Source organism: Bombina bombina, chromosome 3 (assembly GCF_027579735.1).
Source record: "Bombina bombina isolate aBomBom1 chromosome 3, aBomBom1.pri, whole genome shotgun sequence".
NCBI lineage: Eukaryota > Metazoa > Chordata > Amphibia > Anura > Bombinatoridae > Bombina > Bombina bombina.
The window spans coordinates 37504804-37531888 of NC_069501.1; the positions used below are offsets into that span (position 1 = coordinate 37504804).

Genomic DNA, 27085 nt, shown 5'->3' on the forward strand with positions numbered 1-27085 from the left:
AAGCAAACACTGCGAGTCAATAACCCTGCAGCTAAAAGAAAGTACCAGACTGCTTCTCAACCCTGCAGGTTGGCGTCCGTGGTCACATCACCGAGGAGTGTCTCCAGAAACACGCGTCCTGAGACAGATACTTTTGAAAAACCACCAAAGGAGGGAGTCTGAGACAGAACCGAAAGATCTCCATATCATGGAGAATAACAGAGGGAATGAAATCGATGGGACCATCAAACCAATTCCCTCCATAGAAACATAGAATTTGACGGTAGATAAGAACCAAAAAGGCCCATCAAGTCTACCCATATTACATGTTACTTTTTCCTTAGGATAGCCTTATGCATGTCCCAGGCATTTTTAAATTCCTTTACAGTCTTTGTGTTTACCACCTCAAATGAAGTTTATTCCATGAATCCACCACCCTTTCTGTAAAAAAATGCTTCCTCAAATTTCTCCTGAATCTGCTACCCTCTAACTTTAGATTGTGAACCCTTGTTTTTGCATTTATTTTTTTGTGAAAAATGCTTTCAGCTTCTATTTTATTAAGTCCCTTCATATATTTGAAGGTTTCTATCATGTCACCTCTTTTCCCTTCTATCCTCTAAACTATGCATATTTAGATCATAGAGTCTTTCTTTGTACGTTTTATATTTCAGACCATGTACCATTTTAGTAGCCCTCCTTTGGACATCTTCTAGTTTATTTATATATCTTTCTGAGGTTATGGTCTCCAGAACTGTACACAGTATTCCAGATTTGGTCTAACTAATGATCTGTAAAGTGGCATAAGAACCTTGCTATTTCTGCTACTAATACCTCTTCCAATGCAACCAAGCATTTGACTGGCCTTGCTGGCTGCACTGCGGCATTGTGTACCAAATTTTAAATCATTTGAAATAATAATTCCCAAATCCCTTTCTTCTTTAATTACAGTCAGTAATGTACCATTGAGACTATAATTGGACTTTGGGTTTTTGGATCCTATATGCATAATTTTGCTCTTGGTAATATTAAATTTCAGATCCTATTTATTTGACCAGTCCTCTAGTTTATTAATATCACAGTTCATTTGATCAACTCCTCCTGGAACATCTACCCTGTTACAAATGTTTGTATCATCAGCAAACAAGGAAACCTTCCCCTTAAGCCCGCTTCCAATATCACTTATGAACATGTTAAACAGAACAGGCCCAAGAACTGACCCTTGGGGAACACCACTAGTAACTGATGCCTCATTTGAATGTACTCCATTAATTGAAACCCTCGGTCGTCTATCTTTAAGCCAGCATTCTACCCACTTAACAATCTTAGCGTCTATTCCAAGGCAATACATTTTGTGAATAAGTTTGTTGTGTGGGACGGTGTCAAATGCTTTGCTAAAGTCTAGATATGCAACATCTACGGCTCCTCCCTGGTCTATTATTTTAGTTACATGGTCAAAGAAATCAATTAGATTAGTCAGGCATGATCTTCCAGCAGTGAAACCATGCTGTCCTTTGTCTTCTAAGTTGTTTGTCTGAATGAAAGATACAAGTCTTTCCTTTAAAAGAGTTGCCATTAATTTCCCTGCAATTGAGGTCAAACCGACTGGCCTATAGTTGGCAGAATCTTCCCTTCTACCCTTTTTATGAAGAGGGACTACATTGGCAATTTTCCAGTCTTTTGGAACAACTCCTGTTAGAAGTGACTGAATAAATAAATCAGCTAATGGAGTAGCTATTACGGATCGAAGTTCTCTTAGAACCCTTGGATGAATATTATCTGGACCCACAGACTTATTAACTTTTATTTTTGATAAAGCCCTTGAAACCTCTTCCTCTGTAAAAAGAAAAGTACTACTCACATTATTTACAGTAGCATCCTTTAATAGCATCTCACTATCTTTACCATCTGTTGTAAAGACTGAACAAAAACATAATTTATGCTTACCTGATAAATTCCTTTCTTCTGTTGTGTGATCAGTCCACGGGTCATCATTACTTCTGGGATATTATCTGCTCCCCTACAGGAAGTGCAAGAGGATTCACCCAGCAGAGTTGCTATATAGCTCCTCCCCTCTACGTCACCTCCAGTCATTCGACCAAAGACCAACGAGAAAGGAGAAACCAAGGGTGTAGTGGTGACTGAATTATAATTTAAAAAATATGTACCTGCCTTAAAAAACAGGGCGGGCCGTGGACTGATCACACAACAGAAGAAAGGAATTTATCAGGTAAGCATAAATTATGTTTTCTTCTGTTATGTGTGATCAGTCCACGGGTCATCATTACTTCTGGGATACCAATACCAAAGCAAAAGTACACGGATGACGGGAGGGATAGGCAGGCTCATTATACAGAAGGAACCACTGCCTGAAGAACCTTTCTCCCAAAAATAGCCTCCGAAGAAGCAAAAGTGTCAAATTTGTAAAATTTGGAAAAAGTATGAAGCGAAGACCAAGTTGCAGCCTTGCAAATCTGTTCAACAGAGGCCTCATTCTTAAAGGCCCAAGTGGAAGCCACAGCTCTAGTGGAATGAGCTGTAATTCTTTCAGGAGGCTGCTGTCCAGCAGTCTCATAGGCTAAACGTATTATGCTACGAAGCCAAAAAGAGAGAGAGGTAGCAGAAGCTTTTTGACCTCTCCTCTGTCCAGAATAAACGACAAACAGGGAAGAAGTTTGGCGAAAATCTTTAGTTGCCTGCAAGTAGAACTTGAGGGCACGAACTACATCCAGATTGTGTAGAAGACGTTCCTTCTTTGAAGAAGGATTTGGACACAAGGATGGAACAACAATCTCTTGATTGATATTCCTGTTAGAGACAACCTTAGGTAAGAACCCAGGTTTAGTACGCAGAACTACCTTGTCTGAGTGAAAGATCAGATAAGGAGAATCACAATGTAGGGCTGATAACTCAGAGACTCTTCGAGCCGAGGAAATAGCCATTAAAAATAGAACTTTCCAAGATAACAATTTTATATCAATGGAATGAAGGGGTTCAAACGGAACACCCTGTAAAACGTTAAGAACTAAGTTTAAACTCCATGGCGGAGCAACAGTTTTAAACACAGGCTTGATCCTAGCTAAAGCCTGACAAAAGGCCTGGACGTCTGAATTTTCTGACAGACGCCTGTGTAACAAGATGGACAGAGCTGAGATCTGTCCCTTTAATGAGCTAGCCGATAAACCCTTTTCTAAACCTTCTTGTAGAAAAGACAATATCCTAGGAATCCTAACCTTACTCCAGGAGTAATCTTTGGATTCACACCAGTATAGGTATTTACGCCATATTTTATGGTAAATCTTTCTGGTAACAGGCTTCCTAGCCTGTATCAGGGTATCAATAACCGACTCAGAAAAACCACGTTTTGATAAAATCAAGCGTTCAATTTCCAAGCAGTCAGCTTCAGAGAAGTTAGACTTTGATGTTTGAATGGACCCTGAATCAGAAGGTCCTGTCTTAGAGGTAGAGACCAAGGCGGACAGGATGACATGTCCACTAGATCTGCATACCAAGTCCTGCGCGGCCATGCAGGCGCTATTAGAATCACTGATGCTCTCTCCTGTTTGATTTTGGCAATCAATCGAGGAAGCAGTGGGAAGGGTGGAAACACATAAGCCATCCTGAAGTTCCAAGGTGCTGTCAAAGCATCTATCAGAACCGCTCCCGGATCCCTGGATCTGGATCCGTAACGAGGAAGTTTGGCGTTCTGACGAGACGCCATGAGATCTATCTCTGGTTTGCCCCAACGTCGAAGTATTTGGGCAAAGACCTCCGGATGAAGTTCCCACTCCCCCGGATGAAGAGTCTGGCGACTCAAGAAATCCGCCTCCCAGTTCTCCACTCCCGGGATGTGGATTGCTGACAGGTGGCAAGAGTGAGACTCTGCCCAGCGAATTATCTTTGATACTTCTATCATTGCTAGGGAGCTTCTTGTCCCTCCTTGATGGTTGATGTAAGCTACAGTCGTGATGTTGTCCGACTGAAACCTGATGAACCCCCGAGTCCTTAACTGGGGCCAAGCTAGAAGGGCATTGAGAACTGCTCTCAATTCCAGAATGTTTATTGGCAGGAGACTTTCCTCCTGACTCCATTGTCCCTGAGCCTTCAGAGAATTCCAGACAGCGCCCCAACCTACAAGGCTGGCGTCTGTTGTTACAATTGTCCAGTCCGGCCTGCTGAACGGCATCCCCCTGGACAGATGTGGCCGAGAAAGCCACCATAGAAGAGAGTTTCTGGTCTCTTGATCCAGATTCAGAGTGGGGGACAAATCTGAGTAATCCCCATTCCACTGACTCAGCATGCACAATTGCAGCGGTCTGAGATGTAGGCGTGCAAAGGGAACTATGTCCATTGCTGCTACCATTAAGCCGATCACCTCCATGCATTGAGCTACTGACGGGAGTTGAATGGAATGAAGGACACGGCATGCATTTAGAAGCTTTGTTAATCTGTCTTCTGTCAGATAAATCTTCATTTCTACAGAATCTATAAGAGTCCCCAAGAATGGAACTCTTGTGAGAGGAAAGAGAGAACTCTTCTTTTCGTTCACTTTCCATCCATGCGACCTTAGAAATGCCAGAACTAACTCTGTATGAGACTTGGCAGTTTGAAAGCTTGAAGCTTGTATCAGAATGTCGTCTAGGTACGGAGCTACCGAAATTCCTCGCGGTCTCAGAACCGCTAGAAGGGCACCCAGAACCTTTGTGAAGATTCTTGGAGCCGTAGCCAATCCGAATGGAAGGGCTACAAACTGGTAATGCCTGTCTAAGAAGGCAAACCTTAGATACCGGTAATGATCTTTGTGAATCGGTATGTGAAGGTAAGCATCCTTTAAATCCACTGTGGTCATGTATTGACCCTTTTGGATCATGGGTAAGATTGTCCGAATAGTTTCCATTTTGAACGATGGAACTCTTAGGAATTTGTTTAGTATCTTTAAATCCAAGATTGGCCTGAAAGTTCCCTCTTTTTTGGGAACCACAAACAGGTTTGAGTAAAACCCTTGTCCTTGTTCCGACCGCGGAACCGGATGGATCACTCCCATTAATAATAGATCTTGTACACAGCGTAGAAACGCGTCCTTCTTTATTTGGTTTGTTGACAACCTTGACAGATGAAATCTCCCTCTTGGGGGAGAGAATTTGAAGTCTAGAAGGTATCCCTGAGATATGATCTCTAGCGCCCAGGGATCCTGGACATCTCTTGCCCAAGCCTGGGCGAAGAGAGAGAGTCTGCCCCCCACTAGATCCGGTCCCGGATCGGGGGCCCTCGGTTCATGCTGTCTTAGGGGCAGCAGCAGGTTTTCTGGCCTGCTTGCCCTTATTCCAGGACTGGTTAGGTTTCCAGCCTTGTCTGTAACGAGCAACAGCTCCTTCCTGTTTTGGTGCAGTGGAAGTTGATGCTGCACCTGCTTTGAAATTCCGAAAGGGACGAAAATTAGACTGTCTAGCCTTAGCTTTGGCTTTGTCTTGAGGTAGAGCGTGGCCCTTACCTCCTGTAATGTCAGCAATAATTTCTTTCAAACCGGGCCCAAATAAAGTTTGCCCCTTGAAAGGTATATTAAGTAATTTGGACTTAGAAGTTACATCAGCCGACCAGGATTTTAGCCACAGCGCCCTACGTGCCTGAATGGCGAATCCTGAATTCTTAGCCGTAAGTTTGGTTAAATGTACTACGGCCTCCGAAATGAATGAATTAGCTAGTTTAAGGACTCTAAGCCTGTCCGTAATTACAGCACCTGGTATTCCCAGGCGGTCTCCCATCCAAGTACTAACCAGGCCCGACCCTGCTTAGCTTCCGAGATCAGACGAGATCGGGCGCATTCAGGGTGGTGTGGCCGTAGGCTGTCGTCCAGCGTAGCTGAACTAAGGTTCTCTTCCAGAGACTCAATCCAAAATGCTGCCGCAGCCGTGATCGGCGCGATGCATGCAAGGGGTTGTAATATAAAACCTTGTTGAACAAACATTTTCTTAAGGTAACCCTCTAATTTTTTATCCATAGGATCTGAAAAAGCACAGCTATCCTCCACCGGGATAGTGGTACGCTTAGCTAAAGTAGAAACTGCTCCCTCCACCTTAGGGACCGTTTGCCATAAGTCCCGTGTGGTGGCGTCTATTGGAAACATCTTTCTAAATATTGGAGGGGGTGAGAACGGCACACCGGGTCTATCCCACTCCTTAGTAACAATTTCAGTTAATCTCTTAGGTATAGGAAAAACGTCAGTACTCGCCGGTACCGCAAAGTATTTATCCAACCTACACATTTTCTCTGGTATTGCAACAGTGTTACAATCGTTGAGAGCTGCTAAGACCTCCCCTAGTAATACACGGAGGTTTTCCAATTTAAATTTAAAATTTGAAATATCTGAATCCAATCTGTTTGGATCAGAACCGTCACCTACAGAATGAAGCTCTCCGTCCTCATGCTCTGCAAGCTGTGACGCAGTATCAGACATGGCCCTAGAATTATCAGCGCACTCTGTTCTCACCCCAGAGTGATCACGCTTGCCTCTTAGTTCTGGTAATTTAGCCAAAACTTCAGTCATAACAGTAGCCATATCTTGTAATGTTATCTGTAATGGCTGCTCAGATGTACTAGGCGCCATAATATCACGCACCTCCCGGGCGGGAGATGCAGGTACTGACACGTGAGGCGAGTTAGTCGGCATAACTCTCCCCTCGCTGTTTGGTGAAATTTGTTCAATTTGTACAGATTGGCTTTTATTTAAAGTAGCATCAATACAGTTAGTACATAAATTTCTATTGGGCTCCACCTTGGCATTGGAACAAATGACACAGGTATCTTCCTCTGAATCAGACATGTTTAACACACTAGCAATAAACATGCAACTCGGTTACAATTTTATTTAATAAAAACGTACTGTGCCTCAAGCAGCACTAAACGATTAAATGACAGTTGAAATAATGAACTGAAAAACAGTTATAGCATCACTCTTAACAAACAACACAACTTTTTAGCAAAGGTTTGTTCCCATTAGTAAAATAACACTAATTAAATTTTAAACATAAAAATTACAGAGCAACGTTTTAAATCACAGTCACTATATAAGTCTCACAGCTCTGCTGAGAGAATCTACCTCCCTTCAAAGAAGTTTGAAGACCCCTGAGTTCTGTTAGAGATGAACCGGATCATGCAGAAAAACTGACTGGAAATTTTTGATGCGTAGCAAAGAGCGCCAAAAACGGCCCCTCCCTCTCACACACAGCAGTGAGAGAGAAACGAAACTGTCATAATTAACACAAGCAAACTGCCAAGTGGAAAAATAATGCCCAAATATTTATTCACTCAGTACCTCATTAATGCAAACGATTCTACATTCCAGCAAAAACGTTTAACATGAAACATACCTAATAAAAGGTTTAATGTACTTTTACAGAGTAATTCCGGTGTAATACCATCCCCAGAATACTAAAGTGTAAAGCATACATACATGTTCATTATAACGGTATGGCAGGATTTTTTCATCAATTCCATTCAGAAAATAAAAACTGCTACATACCTCAATGCAGATTCAACTGCCCGCTGTCCCCTGATCTGAAGTTTTTACCTCCCTCAGATGGCCGAGAAACAGCAATATGATCTTAACTACTCCGGTTAAAATCATAAGAAAAACTCTGGTAGATTCTTCTTCAAACTCTGCCAGAGAGGTAATAACACGCTCCGGTGCTATTATAAAATAACAAACTTTTGATTGAAGTTCTAAAAACTAAGTATAATCACCATAGTCCTCTCACACCTCCTATCTAGTCTTTGGGTGCAAGAGAATGACTGGAGGTGACGTAGAGGGGAGGAGCTATATAGCAACTCTGCTGGGTGAATCCTCTTGCACTTCCTGTAGGGGAGCAGATAATATCCCAGAAGTAATGATGACCCGTGGACTGATCACACATAACAGAAGAAAGTAATCATTTAAACAGTTTGCTATTTGTTTATCTTCTTCCACTACTCTATCCTCATTCTTGAGTCTAACTATCCCTCTGTTAGTTTTTCTCTTTTCACTGATATATCTAAAGAAGGTTTTGTCACCATTTTTTACAGATTGTGCTATTTTCTCTTCTGCATCAGCTTTAGCCTTTTTGATTAACTGCTTTGTCATCTTTTGATGGGTTCTCCATTTTTCTTTATCCTCTGAGCCAGTGAGTTTGAATTTTTTTATAGACTGCCTTTTTTGTCTTAACTGCATGTGCTACTTCTCTTGAAAACCATATTGGTTTTCTTTTTCTTTTACTTTTACAAACAAGCCTAATACAGTGGTGTTTAGTTGCATCTAGAATAGCATTTTTAAAATATTCCCACTGTTCTTGTACTCCTGTAATCTGTGCCATCCCTTTTAGGGATTCATCTAGGTATCTGCCCATACATAGAATCACTGAGCAGTGAATTAAAATAACTGCAGCTAGATCCAAACTCCCAACCTTCAGGTTGCAAAATGGCTAAGCAATCTACCAGACCAATAGAGCTTGCTGTTGGCTGGACAAGAGCAGAGAGTAAAAGAGAAAATCCCTGAATATCTGACTTCTGATAGAAATCTTTTCTAAAAAGATCCTCAATAAAACGACCTTGTAAATTGGAACAAGGGATCTCTTCCAGACTCAATTCCCATGTATGGGAAAGTAGATTGGACAAGATCTTGTGCAGAGAGTTAGTTTTAAGGAAGGATCACACTTGAACAATATATTGTCCAAAAGGCACCCTTACAATACTCCAAGACCTAAAGTCTTTCTAGGATGACGAAACTCAGAAACTTGAGAAGATCCCGATCACGGTAACAATAAATATACATCCTTCAGGTCTACGATCGTTATGAACTGACCCTCCTGGACCAGAAGAGAAGACTGTTCCTTAAAAGTCAGCAACTGGGAAACTAGAGGAGATACTTCGATCCCATTCCCAGACTGGGACTGGAATTATCACTCCCAGAGAGGAAGGTCCTGAGCCCAGCTAAAGGAATGTCTAATCATACCTGCATTGCAGATACTCTAGAAATAGAATCTGCCCTTGGTAGGAGATCTTAGATTGGACTCCAAAAGATATGAAAGTCCCTGCAGAAAAGAAAAAAGGAAACTTTCCCTTAGTCTTGCTCTCTTGACGAGAGGTAGAAAAAAACCTTTTTTTTTCACACGGAAGTCAGAGGAGATTCTGCCATACCAAGTCCAAACAAGGTCTTATCCCTGAAAGGAAAAAAAACGCCAGAAGCATGGATTTTTGGAGGAAAGCTAAAATATTAAACCTGCAGCCTAGGCTGCATCACTAAGCCGCAGAAGGCTTCTCAGTTGTAACAGATGTCAGCCAAAATGCCCAGCGGACTAGGACAGCAAGTCTAATAAGACAAGACATTGCTCTAAAAATGAAACCTCCAGCTCCAATGCATAGATCCAAAATGAGCATCCACCCTCCGTAGGGATCAAAGTTTTCTGTCCATCTACCTAGGGTACCGTGCATTTTAATGGAGTCAGCGACAGGAAAAACCTCTAAAGGAAGAAGACAGAGGGAACTGTATCCATAACTTCCCCTATTCCTGCTAATATCCAAAGCACGCTAGTTTTACAAACTTTCAAAGGTTGACAACGACAGCAATATTGAAGACGTCCAGGTAGCTAAAACCTCCTTTAATTGAACACGAGGTATGAAAACCTACATCTGAAGGAAGCCCCCTCAGCATCAGAAGAAAGAATTATACTGTACTTAACCAACAGAACTACCAGCAAATTCTTCTAGCTTAGGATAGAGATCAACCAGCATAGCCGAATGAAGAAACAGAGACCTTACTGTCTGAACCTTGAAATGTCCGGTTGCATTTTCCCTGAAGAAAAAGGCAGAAAAAGCCGCTGATACCGCAAGGATGCCTGAGCTGAATAATCTACAGGCAATACACTCCTCCAGGAGAATTTAAGGAACCGCAGGGCACTGCATGTGATGCCGTATAGGCTTGGGACGTGAAGAAAGCTGTGGCATAGCCGAAACAGCATCATCCTAGGAGACATACGACTCAGAGGGTGACAACTTCACCTGACTAAATAGTTCTTACAGAAGAAGACTCCAACAGAGAAAAACAAAGTATTTAAGATAACATGAAATTCAGATGTGTTTAAACTTGTTTAACAAATTTTAAGCCTTTACATATTTAAACATGTGACCTGGCCTACATAGGTATTGAACCCAGGAATGCTGGATTATAGTGCTGTGTGTTACCACTGAGTCACAGGTTAGCTTGAAAAAGAAAATTTATGCTTACCTGATTTGCTGACCACGGATATTCACCTCCTGGTCAGCAGGAGGAGGCAAAGAGCACCACAGCAGAGGTGCTATATATAGCTCCTCCCTTCCCTCCCACTCCAGTCATTCGACCTAAGTTAGGAAGACAAAGGAAAAGCCAAGGTGCAGAGGTGTCTGAAGTTTACAAAAATTAATAACCTGTCTCAGAGAACAGGGCGGGTCGTGGACTCATCGTGTCTAAAAAGAAACAAATTTATCAGGTAAGCATAAATTTTCTTTTTAAAGACCCGATGAGTCCACGGATTTCATCCTTACTTGTGGGATACAATACCAAAGCTAGAGTACACAGATGATAAGGGAGGGACAAGACAGAGAACCTAAACGGAAGGCACCACTGCTTGAAGAACTTGTCTCTCAAAAACACCCTCGGCCGAGGCAAAAGTATCAAATTTGTAGAACTTTGAAAAAGTGTGAAGAGAGGACCAAGTTGCAGCCTTGCAAATCTGTTCCACAGAAGCCTAATTTTTGAACGCCCATGAGGAAACAATAGCCCTCGTGGAATGAGCCGTAACTCTCTCAGGAGGCTGCTGTCCAGCAGTCTCATATGCAAAACGTATGATACTCTTCAGCCAAAAAGAAAGAAGTAGCCGTAGCTTTCTGTCCCTTGCGTTTTCCTAAAAAAAAAACACAAACAAGGAAGAAGACTGACGGTATAACTAAGTTTTGTGCAGAAGCCTTTCCTTCCGAGAAGGATTACTACAAAGGAAGGAATCACAATATCTTGATTAATGTTCCGATCAGAAACAACCGTAGAAAGAAATCCTAGTTTAACACGGAAAACCACCATCTGAATGGAAAATAAGATAAGGAGATTCATGCAGCAAATCCGAGAGCTCTGACAATCTTCGAGCAGAAGAAATGGAAACAAGAAATAAAACTTTCCAAGATAATAGCTTATTATCAAAGGAATGCATAGGCTCAAATGCAGCCCCTTAACGAACTTTGAGAACCAAATGAAGACTCCATAGAGGAGTAACTGGTTCAAACACAGGCCTGATCCTAAGCAAGGCCTGACAAAAAGAATATACATCTGGAAACATACGCCAGACGTTAGTGAAACAAAATAGATAAGGCAGAGATCTGACTCTTTAGGGAGCTCGTCGATAATCCCTCTCCAAACCCTCTTGGAGAAAAGACAAAACTCTAGGAATCCTAACTCTACTCTATGAGTAGCCCTTGGATTCGCCCAATAGAAATATTTACACCAAATCTGATGGAAATCCTTCTAGTCACAGGCTTACGAGCCTGAACCATAGACTCTATGATTCAATCTCCAAGCAGTCAACTTCAGAGAAACTCGATTCGGGTGAAGGAAGGGCCCCCGAATCAGAAGGTCCTTCGTCAATGGGAGCCTCCAAGGAGGCAGAGATGACCTTTCCACCAGGCCCGCACACCAAATCCTGCGAGGCCAGGCCGGTGCTATAATATCACCGAAGTCCCTTCCTGCTCAATTCGAGCAATTACCCGAAGAAAAAGAGCAAACAGAGGAAATAGGTATGCTAGACTAAAGGTCCAAGGGACCGGCAAGCAACTATCAGTTCCACCTGAAAAAACCCTAGACCTCAACCCGTATCTCAGGGACTTGGCATTCTGACTAGATACCATGAGGTCCAAACTCGGCTGACTCCAATTGAGATCAAGCTGGGGAACACTTCCGGGATGAGCTCCCACTCCCCCGGATTAAAAAATCTATCTGCTCAAGAAAAACCCTCCCACTTGTTCTACCCTTGAGAAGTGGATAGCCGACAGACGGCAAGAATGGGCTTCTGCCCATTGGATAATCTTGGTTACTTTTGTCATTGCAAAGGAACTCTTTCCCGCTCCTCCCTGATGATTGATGCAAGTCACCAAAGATATGACGTATGACTGAAACCGGACGAACCAGACCGTGGCCAATGAAGGTCAGGCCAGTAGAGCATTGAAAATCGCTCTCAATTCCAAACCGATTATAGGAAGAACAGACTTTTAGGGAAACCCAGACTGCCCCCCACCCTAGGAGGTTAATGTCTGTTGCCACAAACACCCCAGACGGACTGTGAAAGCAAATTCCATGGGAGAAATGATCCAGAGATAACCACCTTTTTGGATTGAATCCCTTGTCTCCTGCTCCACTAACATTCGAAGAGACAAGTCTGCATATACCTTGATCCATTGTCTGAGTATGCATAACTACAAAAGTCTGAGATGGAAACAAGCAAAACGGGATGATGTCCATTGCCGCCACCATCAGCCCAATTACCTCTATGCACAGAACCACGGATGGCCGAGGAGAGAACCGAGGGACAAGACAAGTATCGATAATCCTGTCAGAAAAACCGTAATAGATAGAGAATCTATAAAAATTCCTAAGAAAGATACCCTTGTATCTGGAACAAAGGAAAAACCTTTCCAAATTACCTCCCCCCCGAGAATTCTCAGGAAAGATAACACCATGTCTATATGGTATATTACCTGCTGTAAGGATGGCGCTTTGAATAAGATGTCATCCAGATATTCCCAAGGCCAAAGTAACACCAGTAGAGAAACCAGAACCGTTGTGGAGATTCTGGGAGTCGTGGTCAGACCGCAAGGAAAAAGCCACATAACTAAAAGATTGTCCTGGAAAACAAATCCTAGGAACTTGAGATCATTCGAGAAAACAAGAACATGAAGATACACGTCCTCTAAATCCACAGTGGTCATAAATTGACCCACAGTGGTCATAAATTGACCCTCCTGAATTAATGGAAGAATGGAACAAATAGTTTCCATCTTGAAGGACGGTATTCCGAAATAACGTTTCCCTTTTATTTTTCTTTATAAAACTAAAAGTGACCTGAAGGTTCCCTCTTTGTTGGAGAACCCCAACCAGATTGGAAGAAATCTCAGACCCTGTTCCAAATTCGGAACAGGAACTATCATTCCCAGGTAGAAGAGACTTCCAACCCAGACTAAGACTTAATGTCTTCAGACCCAGACCTTAACCATAAAAATTCTGTGAGTCAATATGGTAAATTGAAAATTCAGTTCCCCGCACAATGCCTGACAGGAAATAACTGTAAAAAAAGGAATTGGCCCCTTAAAGGCCTTATTCTATTTTAGAATACCTTGAAGTGTCTGTCCAAAAATAACCAGACAACATATAACCTAGTACGCTGCCGCCAAAGGCAGCAATATCAAACCTAGAATGCTATCTCGAGCAACCTCCATGGGATCCTGAAAAGGAAACAACTATCCTCTATGTAAATAGAAGATCTCCTGGCTAGCTTGGCAGCTGTCTATCCACGTGGTGTATCTTCCAAGATTCCATGATAAGACCGCTAAGGGACCCTCTCCTTCAATATAGGAATAAAAAACTAAAAAATTTATAACAACCCTGAAGTCGCTCCAAAGTATCTAAAACCTCCTTAAGTAACAGAGGTGATCTAGCTTAAATATGAAGATACTACTTCAGAATCAGTAGGTAGAATTATACTGTCAGAACTGAGCATTTACCCTCAGAAGCTATCTTAGTATCCCATGCCTCAAGCATCTGGGAGGGGACCTCAGATAGCAACAACCGTGACAGAGACCTTGCTCGCTGAACGTTTATTTATCCTCTTGCGCTTTCTCTCGCAGCATGGGAAAAACCTGACAACGCCCTAAACCGCTAGCATACACGGTAAGCGATGTCTGGCAACATAACTCCGGGAGGAGTCTTTGAGGAATCGCAGGGCACTGGTAGAATGGACGCTAATGTTATTAGGACACTTAAGGAGAAGACTGCAAAATATATTAAACATTGTCAGTATGCTGTCAGTTGCATACAAAACAATGTCGTCTCTGAAGAAAAGTTTATCTTTGAACTGTAAACTTTACTATGAGATAGAAAAGTTTATGTCAATCCGCATAGGCATAAAAACATTGTAACATTTTTATTCACATTTTGACTTAAATGAAAGTTAATATCAAAACAAGAGTAACCGTCTCTTTAAATCAAATAACATTTGAAATACTAAGAAATAAGGTGCAGAGTTTCATGAACCATTTCATTTACATCTTTATTCACATATTAACTCAAATAAAAGTGAACATTAGAGTTACTGTCTCTTTAAATAAAAAAAACATTTGCAATACTAAAAAATAATAATAATGGTGCAGGGTTTCATGGACCATTTCATTTACCTCTTTATTTACATTTTAAGTCGAATAACAGTGAACATCAAACAAGAGGTACTGTTTCTTTAAATCACATAACATTGGCAATGCTAATTAAGCTGGAGAATGGTTTTCATGTACCATATTAAAATACACATCGTCATTGTGTCTTGCTTAATTGACACTACTTTCTTTTTAACTAAGAATGTTTCCGAGCAAAGGACACAGCCTGCTTTGAAAATCTTTTCTGGATTCACATTTTACAATAGTAAGAGAAGTCTCCCAGCCGCGTATTATAACGCAGCAGAGGAGACTCTCTGATGTCCCAGATGGCTGAAAGGCAAAACAAGCCGTTGAGCTAACAAAGGCGCGCAAACAATGTCGCCTCACTTAGCTCCGCCCATTGTGGGCGTAACAGGATAAAGCTCCCGAGCGGCAAAAATGTAAAAATGTAGCCGTAGGGAACAAATAAAACAACAATATGGTCATGAGCAAACGCGGCAAAAAGTTAATATAAGAAAGCCAACGGGAGTAAAATTACACTGAAAACACCTCAACAGTTGCAGCTTTGCTCACTTAACCTGTTCAGGCAGGATCCCAGACAGTTACAAGCAAACTAAACCGTTGTGAATTGAGAGTATGGTTGTGTGCAATACCTCGACCTGCGCAATGATCAGACAGGCCAAGCTTCCAAACGACTGCAAAACAAACCGACCGTTAAAGGTTGAAATTATAACTAAGTAAAAAACACCAACATGCGAGTTACTGTGTCTTTCATCATGTCTAGATAGTTAACCTCCAGACGGCTTAAGGTAAAACAAGCCGTTGTGAACTGAAAAAAAACACTAACGTTTGTAGATTCAACATATGGCTATGTGTATCTTAACAGAGTATATTTAAACATAACAATAGAGCCACTTCTCCACATGCTTCCAGTGCCTACAGTCACTGCCCATAATATATCCTCACTCTCTCTAGGATAATAAAATTGGTGTCCATGAAAATATAAAAAGTGCCAATCTTTCTGTGTGCAACCCCAGAAAATAAAAATTAGCACTTACCTCAGAAATCTGCCCGGCAGTAAGGTAGTCAACCCGGCTTGTGAAGTCCTCCCCATCACATTGGCCTGTGGAAATAAAAAGTACTGAGTATTCTCTCTCTCAGACTTTGACAAACAGGGCAGCATAAGTATATGGGAGGCGCAGTGAGAATTATGTCCCACCAGTTCCTATTGCTCTAAAGCCACCAAAAGCTCTACTGTAGAGACCGATATGGATTACGGCTAAACCCTAGAACAAAGCAGCACACTCTGGCACTACTTTAAAAATAATAAACTCTTGATTGAACACCTCACTTTACACCTCTTCCCATCACTAACATAGGCAAAGAGAATGACTGGAGTGGGAGGGAAGGGAGGAGCTATACATAGCAGCTCTGCTGTGGTGCTCTTTGCCTCCTCCTGCTGACCAGGAGGTGAATATCCCACAAGTAAGGATGAAATCCATGGACTTATGTCTTTAAAAAGAAAGTATTCTTAACTTAAAGGGATAGGAAAGTCAAAATTAAACTTGCATGATTCAGATAGAGCATGTCATTTTAAGACACTTTTAAATTCACTTCTATTTTCAAATGTGCTTCGTTCTCTAAGAATCCCTTGTTAAAAAAATGAATACGCACATATCATACACTAGTGGGAGCTGCTGCTAATTGGTGCCTGCACACATTTGTCTCTTGTGACTGGCTAAATAGATATTTTCAGCTTCCTGTCAGTAGTGCAATACTGTCCTTTCAGCAATGGATAACAAGAGAATGAAGAAAATTTCATAATAGAATTAACTTGGAAAGTTGTTTAAAATGGTATGTTCTATCTGAATCATAAAAGAAAATGTTGGTGTTTACTATTCCTTTAAGGGGATAAATATATATACAGTGCACATATGGAATAATTAAGCAATTGCCTTGGTAAACTGCCCCTTTAAGAGAAGGAAACTCATGCTCGACACAGAACGGGATGTTCACAACATATTAAAAGCTTTAAAATCCTATCAAGACTAGTGTAACATTGTTCACAAAAAAAACAACTGTCATAATACCTACAGAAGGAATTTAGCTAGAAAACGAGGCAGAGTTATAGAAAATGCACTGACAGGAGCCTAAAATGGCGGCGCTCCGATCCTAGACTAAGAAGGAGACAAGGCCATGAGAGCGGCATGGAGAGGAAGCGCAGATTAAATTTATATTGTGCGCCCTCCAGCCCCTAGTGAAACCACACATGGAGTATATCCGATACCAATGTCACTTGTATTACTTATTTCTCACCCCTCAGATTAAAAAAATAGCAACCTGTCTACAGAGTCCCAGTGCAATGCAATGGAAACACAAGGACAAGCCACATCATCGTTCTCCTGTTTAAACGGAGAGAGGAACATCATACTAGCCCCCATAGGGAGACGCTGCCAAGTAAAGGCGCGCTCCTATAGCCACCGCTTCAAAGTCTGAGGAGAAAAAATTAGCGGGTGGATTATAGAAATTGCTTGGCATGTAAAATCCTCTTAAAATGCAAATAGTTGTTTGCACATAGACCCTAAAATAATTATCTGAGTCTTCAATAAAGAGTTCATTCTCTAGAGAAAATTAACCTCTAAGTCTCCATCACATGCATCTACAGTGTCTGCCTCTGCCAGATATATCCTATATAAAGGATCTTTGTGTTTCATTTTTAAGTGCAGGTTTAATACTAACGAATTAACCCTATTAGTGCCAGCCTCCTAGCCCCAGAACACAAAAAGACACTTACCTGCACATCCAGCTGTCCGGCAGGAGGACAGCTCACCCGGCATGAGAGGATACTACTCCTCACAGAGACCTGTGGAAAAAAAGAAAGACAGAGTAAACCTATTCAGGCTTTCTATACTAGGGCAGCAACATGTTAGGAAAACGCAGCAAGGCCCACCTTACAAGTTCCTAACTGCTTTAAAGGCACGACTGCCCTACTGAAGAGACTAACATGGAGTACAGATAGACCACATCTTGAAAGAAAATATCAGAGCAAACCTACTCTGCTTTCAAAATAATAAACTCTTGATTGAAAAGAAATAAACAGACACCAACAAACTTCACCTCCTCCTTGCATGGTAGGCAAAGAGAATGACTGGGGTTTGTGGGAAGGGTGGTGATACTTATAAGCTTTGCTGTGGTGCTCTTTGCCTCCTCCTGCTGGCCAGGAGTGATATTCCCAACAGTAATTGATGATCCCGTGGACTCACCTTGTCATAAGAAAGAAAATGTTTAATTTATAGCTTTTATTCTGCACATGTGAACATAGAGAATATGTACTTTTATTGTGTGCACCCACAACAAAACACACTGCTCAGACAGCCGCAAGTAGGGTATATATGAAATGAATCAACAGTGACTGCAGTAATGCGTGTAGTAAAAGCAAACACAAATCTACTGCAAAAATGCTTCTACTTAATACCAAGTATTGTCAGTGAGGACCAACGCAGAGGACCTTTTCCTCTCTAAACTGCACCTTGATGCGTCACCACTGTTTGAAATGTTGAGCCTCACCAAAGAGGTTTGTAGCTTGGAAGTAAAAAAAAAAATAGGAAATAGGTACTAAGCACTTGTTTGGTTTTCTATGCACTTTTACTCAATAAATACCCCAGGATCTACGGACCACTTTAGCTGACGAATGACTTCACAGCAAGATCCCATTTGAATTCAATGCCCCAGTAGCAGGGGATAATGCATTGGCACCACCAGCTGTGCACGGCATCTCTCAGCCGAGGAACAATTAATGGAATTGCCCCTTCAGCAAAGGTCAACACTAAGTGATTGCTTTCAGTCTGTTTCTTATTAAACAGCAACACAACCTACTGAAGACAATATAACTAAGTTTTTTTTCTCCCTATAGCTTAATGTCTAATTCACTCACCTGCTAATTCGCTAGTTATCTGTCCCTATGTGCACGACAGCAGATATAATAGTTCTACATTTCACTAACATTTCTTTTATTAAACCATCCTATTATGTTTAATCAGGTTTCTCTGTGGTATACATTTAAATTAAAAGCTAGCAATACTATTGAGGAACTAGGCACTTGTTTTAGGTTTAGATGTGATCATATATAATTAAATAGGAGAACAAAGTTTGACAAATACCTTAAAGTGATTGTAAAGTTTAATGAATTACAGCCCAGCATTTAAAAATAATCTTAAAAACATGAGCACTATTATCATATACTACAGTATATCATATAATAAGTATTATTACATTTAAGGATCAAATCTGAAGTATAAAGTAATAAAAACAAAAAACAAAGCACAAAGTGTAACATAACTCATTTCACACAGTGCTATATTGCACTAGGCATGTCTCTTACAAACAGAAATGCAGATAACACTCCTTAGAGAAGTATAGGTAAATTTGCCTGTCTAGAATCTTGTGAGATATCGTAGTGCTGGAGGGTTCTGCCATTTTATTTTAGCATTCATTGGATTCAGACCCAGTTAAAGGGACACGGAACCCAAATTTTTTTCTTTTGTGATTCAGATAGAGCATGCAATTTTAAGAAACTTTCTAATATCAATTTTTCTTTGTTCTCTTACTATCTTTATTTGAAAAAGAAGGCATCTAAGCTTTTTTTGGTTTAGTATCTGGACAGCACTTTTTTTTTGGTGGATGAATTTATCCACCAATCAGCAAGAACAACTGAGATTGTTCACCAAAAATGGTCCGGCATCTAAACTCACATTCTTGCATTTCAAATTAAGATACCAAGAGAATGAAGAAAATTTGATAATTGGAGTCAATTAGAAAGTTGCTTAAAATTCCATGTTCTATCTGAATCATGAAAGAAAAAAAATTGGGTTCAGTGTCCCTTTAAGTCTGCACTACAGTTTCTCTCCAAGCAAGAGAATCTTATCATCAGGCCCTAAGTAGCCAAAAACCTAGAACAAAACTAATGTCTTCATCAAAGAGATTAGATTATAGCTCTCTTGAGAGTAGTCATCAATGCCTTCTGTTTCTGACCATATGCTCCTTGTTTTGTTTTTCTATACTGTACCCCTATAAAGTGCAATCGAATACATTGATGCATTACACATAAACAAACAATATATCACAGTCTGACTCAACACCCTGGTAGCATATTGCTGAATAAAGGCAGAATGGATCCTTGGGGCATAAAATGTGTGTATTTTGGGGTTCAATACTGGGTCACTACCATCATTCCTCCCATATGGAAGGGGGGTGACAAAATATACATGACACTTAGGAGAAAGCCATATTTATCATTTAAAAGGATAGTAAACACCAAAAATGGTATTGTTTAAAAAGATAGATAATCCCTTTATTCCCAAGTGTGCATAACAAACACAGTTATAGAAATATACTTTTTACCTCTGTAATTACCTTGTATCTAAAGCTTCTGCTGACTGCCTCATTATCTCAGATCTTTTGACAGACTTGCATTTCAGGCAATTAGTTCTGACTCTTAAATAACTTCATGTGCATGAGCACAATATTATCTACATGAAACACATGAATTAACGCCCTCTAGCTGTGAAAACCTGTCAAATGAAGAGGCAGCCTTCAAGGGCTTAGAAATTAGCATATGAACCTACCTAGGTTTAGCTTTCAACTAAGAATAGCAAGAGAACAAAGCAAATTTGATGATAAAAGTAAATTAGAAAGTTGTTTAAAATTACATGCCCTATCTGAATCATGAATGTTTAATTTGGACTTTACTATCCCTTTAATATTTGATTTAAAAAAAAAAAAAACATTCAAAAACACAAAATGTAATATTAGGATGTTAAAGTGATGGTAAACCCAAGCGTATAACAAACGCTAGGATTTACCATCACTAAAAACAAACATTAGCTTCAGTCATTTCGTAAAAAAACAATATTAGGGTGAGTTTAACATTGTTTTTTACGAAACGATGACTGAAGCTAATGTTTATTTTTAGTGATGGTAAATACTAGCGTTTGTTATACGCTTGGGTATACCATCACTTTAACTTTTAAATTGTAAGTCAGGGCCCAGGGGTCAACAAATATGCTTAAAATTTAGGAGCCAGTAAGAATATTTAAAGCCAGACAGTGGTATTTGTATTTAGACATATGGAAAACACCACAAAAAGTTAGGAGCCAGGGGTAAACTGCTAATAGCCAGTGGCTCCATGGCTCCTGGGTTTGTTGAGCCCTGTTGCAAGTATATATTCAATATAAGAAAACACAACATTTGAAACATTCAATGTCAGACACAAAAACATATGAAATCAAAACAGCCTGGCTGCTGTGTAAGTGTTGTAGCAGCCCCAGTGCCCCTTTACCCACTTTATTCATCCTTACGTGTTAGTCGTGTTAGCTAAACTGAAAAATTAAACCAGTTGGCAACACTGACTAATGATGCAGTCACTTTAACATTGCAGAATTAATTACCGGTCGTTAATAATAAATGGATTTTAACAATGAATACCTGTTTGCTGGTATTTAAACATAGTTTTCTGATGGTAGGAATGACAAGCTATCCTATAATTACACGTCAATCAGTAGCTTTCCCAGCCTTCTCTCGGGACAGGAAGAAGTAGCTGGCCCATTGCCAGCAACAGATCTTGCTCACACTGAGCTGCAGGGTGGAGGATACTGAGCATAGAATGTTTAAAGACACAAAGAGAAAGATGTGAAGAAATCTGCTGCATAGAAAAATGATAAAAGCAAAAATGTAACCCTCTCAGCTGCCAGAAAGACCAGAAACAACAAAATCTCAGTTGCTGACTGCACACAGTCCACTCTCTGCTGTTGGAAGGAATGAACCTACCGGCAAATCACATTAAAGAGACAGTCAGCTCAAAAAATTCCCCAGTTTTGCATAGAAAACAGTTATATTAATACACTTTTTACCTCTGTGATTACCTTGTTTCTAAGCAACTTCTGACAGCCCCCTGATCACATGGTTATCTATTGACTTGCATTTAAGCCAATTAGTGCTGTGAATCCACGGGCGTCGGCACAATGTTATGTATATGGCTCACATGAACTAGATTCCCCTGATGTGGAAAGCAAATACATAAGCATGTGATCATGGGGCTGTCTTTAGGGATTTGGAAACAGACTGAAACTTAGAGGTTTAAAGGTTATAAAGTATATTAATATAACCATGTTAGTTGTGCAAAGCCAACGGGTAGTAAAGGCATTATCTATCTTTTCAAACACTAACATTTTTTGTGTTGACTGTCCCTTTAATAAAGAAGTGCTGAACACACGGCAAAGCCCTGGCAAATGGTGTGACAGCACCGACCCCGAGTGTGCAGCTTTATCTCCAGCTAAAACCTCAGTATAAGCTCAGCGTGAAGAAACAACTGTGCCATGCAGAACTAGTGCACATGGGGAGCAGGGTAAGGGACGTGATAACACCAGTGGAAAAACTACCCACAATCACCTGTGGGTTCAGACAGAATGCTGTGTGATCACGTGTACCCTGTGTATATAAAATGCCAGCGTATCTTGCAGCAAGTGGCACAAAGACACGGAGACCACAGCTCATACAGTTTCACTTCTATATTATTCTGCTTTTGCTTCGATTACAAAATCCTTCCTTTGTTCCATAAAGTGTATAGCAGGTCCTGATGTTTTATAAAAAAATTGTAATTCCTTAAAGGGCCATACAAGTTGACATGACATGCTCTAATTCGTTACAGCATGTCATTTTAAGGCTACTACATGTTTAGCACACACAAAGGGGTTACATACACAGAAGTACCGCTTGGGACATGCAGAGCACTGCTGGCCCTGAGGATCCAATCAGCAGTTCTATTTATACTGCTCTGCGGTCCTGAGCAGTACTCCTATTTTGTGTTTAATCCCTTTATGGGGGTAAACACATAGCAGTGCAGGGTCGATTATGAACAAATCAATAAACGATACAGAAGAGATATTCATGATGGTGTGTTTCTCCTTTCTCAAGAAAGAAAAAAATATCCAATAGAAAAGCTACAAAGACATTTACGCTTCAAAAGTATTTGCCATATTTTAATTTAAATCTATTTAACAGGTCATTTTCAACAGAATATGAACTGAAAGCAAAAAGGGGGGAGAATCTATACATGTAACAAATATTTTTCATTGTAAATGTGGATAAAGAGTTAAACGCATTAGTACTATGTCACCAGCATTAAACAGCAAAGACAGAGCTGGACAGGGGGTGGTGTGGGACTTCCCAAGCGATAAATCCTCGCAAACACCCGACATGTTGGTAGCCACTGAGTACACAGCTCACAGTTTTACTACAGGATTAACCGTTTGGCTGCCCGTGGAGTTGCAAATGTGGTACTATATAAGAAATTCATAGATATTATGTGCAAGGGTGACAGCGAATTGCTTCAACTATTTTTAGAAGATCTAAAGAGGAATGATTTAGGCCTGAATTGAACACATTCATTTAATATGAAAACAATTCATTTTCTAGATATTGAGTTAACAATTGTAGATGGGCAAATACAGACCAAAGACATTCTTTAAACCAGTACTTGACAAATGTGTTTAAAAATTAGGAGCCAGTAAGAATATTTAGGAGCCAGGCATATTTTTAGGAGCCAGGCATATTTTTAGGAGCCAGGCATATTTTTAGGAGCCAGGCATATTTTTAGGAGCCAGACCGTTGGATTTGTATATAGACATATGGAGAATAAACCAAAAAGTTAGGAGCCAGGGGTAAAATTCTAGGAGCCAGTGGCTACCAGGCTCCTGGGTTTGTCGAGCCCTGCTTTAAACAAAATGATTCACAATGAACGCTCTCATTTGGACAGGTGGATAAACAACATTCCCAAGAGTCAGTTTATGTGAATCTGAGTGGGAGATTTTGAGAATCGGGCTAAAGTTCTAACAAATAGATTTTTAGCAAGGGGTTATAATGAAGGGAATGTTGAAAAAGCAGTAAGTTTAGTAAGAGATATGGACAGAATACAACTTATGACCTCTAAGAAAGAAGAGAGAGAAGGAAGATAATGAAAAATGTAATGAAGGACACAGATATATGAAGTCCTAAATAAACATTGGCACTTAAAACTGATATGAAACCCAATTTTTTTCTTTCATGATTCAGATAGAGCAGCAATTTTTGGTTCAGAACATAGGTAGCACTTGATGGTTGGTGGCTTAAAGGGACACTAAACCCAAACATTTTCTTTCATGATTCAGATAGAGAATATAATTTTAAACATTACAATTTACTTCTATTATTTAATTTTCTTCATTCTTTAGCTATCCTTTGTTGAAGAAATAGGCATGTATATGGGTGAGCCAATCAGCAGCTGCTGAGCCTATCTAGATATGCTTTTCATCAAAGTATAACAAGAGAATGAAGCAAATTAGATAATAGAAGTAAATTAGAAAGTTGTTTAAAATTACATGCTCTTTCTAAATAATGAAAGAAAAAATGTGGGTTTCATGTCCCTTTAACTACTAAAGACATGTGCACACTCCTGAGTTCTTATAAGCCTGCCTAGTTTTACTCTACAATAAAAGATACCAAGAGAACAAAGTAAATTTGATAACAGAAGTAAATTGGAAAGTTATTTTACTTATTTTAGTTTAAAAACATAATTTATGTAAGAACTTACCTGATAAATTCATTTCTTTCATATTAACAAGAGTCCATGAGCTAGTGACGTATGGGATATACATTCCTTCCAGGAGGGGCAAAGTTTCCCAAACCTTAAAATGCCTATAAATACACCCCTCACCACACCCACAAATCAGTTTAACGAATAGCCAAGAAGTGGGGTGATAAGAAAAAGTGCGAAGCATATAAAATAAGGAATTGGAATAATTGTGCTTTATACAAAAAAATCATAACCACCACAAAAAAGGGTGGGCCTCATGGACTCTTGTTAATATGAAAGAAATGAATTTATCAGGTAAGTTCTTACATAAATTATGTTTTCTTTCATGTAATTAACAAGAGTCCATGAGCTAGTGACGTATGGGATAATGACTACCCAAGATGTGGATCTTTCCACACAAGAGTCACTAGAGAGGGAGGGATAAAATAAAGACAGCCAATTCCTGCTGAAAATAATCCACACCCAAAATAAAGTTTAACAAAAAACATAAGCAGAAGATTCAAACTGAAACCGCTGCCTGAAGAACTTTTCTACCAAAAACTGCTTCAGAAGAAGAAAATACATCAAAATGGTAGAATTTAGTAAAAGTATGCAAAGAAGACCAAGTTGCTGCTTTGCAGATCTGGTCAACCGAAGCTTCATTCCTAAACGCCCAGGAAGTAGATACTGACCTAGTAGAATGAGCTGTAATTCTTTGAGGCGGAGTTTTACCCGACTCAACATAGGCAAGATGAATTAAAGATTTCAACCAAGATGCCAAAGAAATGGCAGAAGCTTTCTGGCCTTTCCTAGAACCGGAAAGGATAACAAATAGACTAGAAGTCTTACGGAAAGATTTCGTAGCTTCAACATAATATTTCAAAGCTCTAACAACATCCAAAGAATGCAATGATTTCTCCTTAGAATTCTTAGGATTAGGACATAATGAAGGAACCACAATTTCTCTACTAATGTTGTTGGAATTCACAACTTTAGGTAAAAATTCAAAAGAAGTTCGCAACACCGCCTTATCCTGATGAAAAATCAGAAAAGGAGACTCACATGAAAGAGCAGATAATTCAGAAACTCTTCTAGCAGAAGAGATAGCCAAAAGGAACAAAACTTTCCAAGAAAGTAATTTAATGTCCAATGAATGCATAGGTTCAAACGGAGGAGCTTGAAGAGCTCCCAGAACCAAATTCAAACTCCAAGGAGGAGAAATTGACTTAATGACAGGTTTTATACGAACCAAAGCTTGTACAAAACAATGAATATCAGGAAGAATAGCAATCTTTCTGTGAAAAAGAACAGAAAGAGCAGAGATTTGTCCTTTCAAAGAACTTGCGGACAAACCCTTATCCAAACCATCCTGAAGAAATTGTAAAATTCTCGGTATTCTAAAAGAATGCCAAGAAAAATGATGAGAAAGACACCAAGAAATATAAGTCTTCCAGACTCTATAATATATCTCTCGAGATACAGATTTACGAGCCTGTAACATAGTATTAATCACGGAGTCAGAGAAACCTCTATGACCAAGAATCAAGCGTTCAATCTCCATACCTTTAAATTTAAGGATTTCAGATCCGGATGGAAAAAAGGACCTTGTGACAGAAGGTCTGGTCTTAACGGAAGAGTCCATGGCTGGCAAGATGCCATCCGGACAAGATCCGCATACCAAAACCTGTGAGGCCATGCCGGAGCTATTAGCAGAACAAACGAGCATTCCCTCAGAATCTTGGAGATTACTCTTGGAAGAAGAACTAGAGGCGGAAAGATATAGGCAGGATGATACTTCCAAGGAAGTGATAATGCATCCACTGCCTCCGCCTGAGGATCCCGGGATCTGGACAGATACCTGGGAAGTTTCTTGTTTAGATGAGAGGCCATCAGATCTATCTCTGGGAGCCCCCACAATTGAACAATCTGAAGAAATACCTCTGGGTGAAGAGACCATTCGCCCGGATGCAACGTTTGGCGACTGAGATAATCCGCTTCCCAATTGTCTACACCTGGGATATGAACCGCAGAGATTAGACAGGAGCTGGATTCCGCCCAAACCAAAATTCGAGATACTTCTTTCATAGCCAGAGGACTGTGAGTCCCTCCTTGATGATTGATGTATGCCACAGTTGTGACATTGTCTGTCTGAAAACAAATGAACGATTCTCTCTTCAGAAGAGGCCAAAACTGAAGAGCTCTGAAAATTGCACGGAGTTCCAAAATATTGATCGGTAATCTCACCTCCTGAGATTCCCAAACTCCTTGTGCCGTCAGAGATCCCCACACAGCTCCCCAACCTGTGAGACTTGCATCTGTTGAAATTACAGTCCAGGTCGGAAGAACAAAAGAAGCCCCCTGAATTAAACGATGGTGATCTGTCCACCACGTTAGAGAGTGTCGAACAATCGGTTTTAAAGATATTAATTGAGATATCTTCGTGTAATCCCTGCACCATTGATTCAGCATACAGAGCTGAAGAGGTCGCATGTGAAAACGAGCAAAGGGGATCGCGTCCGATGCAGCAGTCATAAGACCTAGAATTTCCATGCATAAGGCTACCGAAGGGAATGATTGTGACTGAAGGTTTCGACAAGCTGTAATCAATTTTAGACGTCTCTTGTCTGTTAAAGACAGAGTCATGGACACTGAATCTATCTGGAAACCCAGAAAGGTTACCCTTGTTTGAGGAATCAAAGAACTTTTTAGTAAATTGATCCTCCAACCATGATCTTGAAGAAACAACACAAGTCGATTCGTATGAGACTCTGCTAAATGTAAAGACGGAGCAAGTACCAAGATATCGTCCAAATAAGGAAATACCACAATACCCTGTTCTTCTGATTACAGACAGAAGGGCACCGAGAATCTTTGTGAAAATTCTTGGAGCTGTAGCAAGGCCAAACGGTAGAGCCACAAATTGGTAATGCTTGTCTAGAAAAGAGAATCTCAGGAACTGATAATGATCTGGATGAATCGGAATATGCAGATATGCATCCTGTAAATCTATTGTGGACATATAATTCCCTTGCTGAACAAAAGGCAATATAGTCCTTACAGTTACCATCTTGAACGTTGGTATCCTTA

General features: G+C 40.3%; 1 protein-coding gene and 1 non-coding gene across 2 annotated transcripts in view; both read right to left on the reverse strand.

Moving 5' to 3' along the window:
* The window catches only part of GSK3B (glycogen synthase kinase 3 beta), a 541759-nt gene that overhangs the window by 351687 nt on the left and 162987 nt on the right, over positions 1–27085 (reverse strand).
* LOC128654834 (5S ribosomal RNA) lies at positions 5702–5820 on the reverse strand. The gene has a single exon (XR_008401531.1). It is a non-coding gene; the product is annotated as a 5S ribosomal RNA (ribosomal RNA).